This window comes from Dendroctonus ponderosae, unplaced genomic scaffold, assembly GCF_020466585.1.
Source record: "Dendroctonus ponderosae isolate FM_Combo_2020 unplaced genomic scaffold, Dpon_F_20191213v2 Dpon_F_20191213_3, whole genome shotgun sequence".
Taxonomy (NCBI): domain Eukaryota; kingdom Metazoa; phylum Arthropoda; class Insecta; order Coleoptera; family Curculionidae; genus Dendroctonus; species Dendroctonus ponderosae.
The window spans coordinates 6,608,199-6,609,626 of record NW_026018508.1 but is presented as its reverse complement, the minus strand read 5'-3'; positions in this window follow the sequence as shown (position 1 = coordinate 6,609,626).

Genomic DNA, 1,428 nt, shown 5'->3' with positions numbered 1-1,428 from the left:
ATTCTTTTCCTAAAATGGTTTAGCCTCTTAAATCGAACAGTTACATCGGGTGCAGCTTTTTTCACATTACAGTTGATTTCTGAGCCAAAAACGAGAGGTTCTCATAAACCCGCTAACTGAAATGACACTTTATTTTAAATACAACAATAATTACTGCCGCAACAAAAAACTCATTAACCACTATTCTTTGGTTTAACTAGAATAAGAAATTGATTTTCATGGAATCATGAAGCCGCCGACATAATAGAAAATGAAATGTTATTACATGGTGGATAAAAACAGGAAACGGAGTGGGATGCTGATTTTATGCTCGGTTCCCAAGATGTTCAACATCGCTTTTGTACAGGGTGTTTCAAAATCACATAAATAGAGATTGAGTGCGTAGTTTCAAAACTAGTTTTAGAATTGCTCGCTCATGTCTTTCTTTATTAAGAATACATATTAATGTTCTATTAAATTTACAGAAGTTGAACTTGTTTTAAACTTCTCAACAGTCTCCCAAAATAACAAAAGAGCAAAAGACCATGAATAAAAATAAAAGTCAAACTCATATTGAAAATTGAGAAAAATGGAAACAGCAACAAAAAAGTCGGAAACCAGAATAACAGATTTAATAACTTTCTTAATAAATTATCTAATTATGGAAATGTTTTGCCACACTACAGGAAGAGACTCGTGGACTTTTGAATTTATTCTAATAATTTATAGTTTATAATTTGAGAAAAAAATATCACCATGTAAATTCTCACATGTGCATGATTATGGTATAGCCCATAAACTTTTATTTAGAACCAAAACATATATGTAATTGAAGTAAAGAAAAAACGAAAACTCCCGAAAATAGAACAGTATATTTCATCACAACGAAACATTAACAAATCTATAACACATTTTTTGTCAAAACTAGGCTCATTTTCACTCTTGTATATGGAGATTCTATTATGATGAATCACCGTGAATATGTTACCAATAACTCTATTGTTGTATCCATGTGTTGCTGACTGGTTTGAGCATATACGATATTTTTGTGTTATTTTTGTTGAAAATTACTATCGATGCTCCCCCACAATAACTGCAGACGGAAAAATAACACACCCGAAAAACGACGTAAGGTACCTTGGGATTACAATCGACCACAAACTGAAATTCACTAAACACACACGAAACATCAGAACAGAAATGATAACAAGAACAAAACACTTTCGATCACTAACATACAAGGGCAAAGGAATTAGTACAAATACCGCGACAAAAATTTACAAAGGGATCTGCAGACCCCTCTTGGACTACGGACATATACTCATGGCCAACGGAACAGAAAGGACCAAACGATACGTACAAACAACAGAACAAATTGCACTAAGACTAATAACACGAATAAGACACCCCCAAACCCCACTGCACAACCCTTCCAACCAACTACTATAC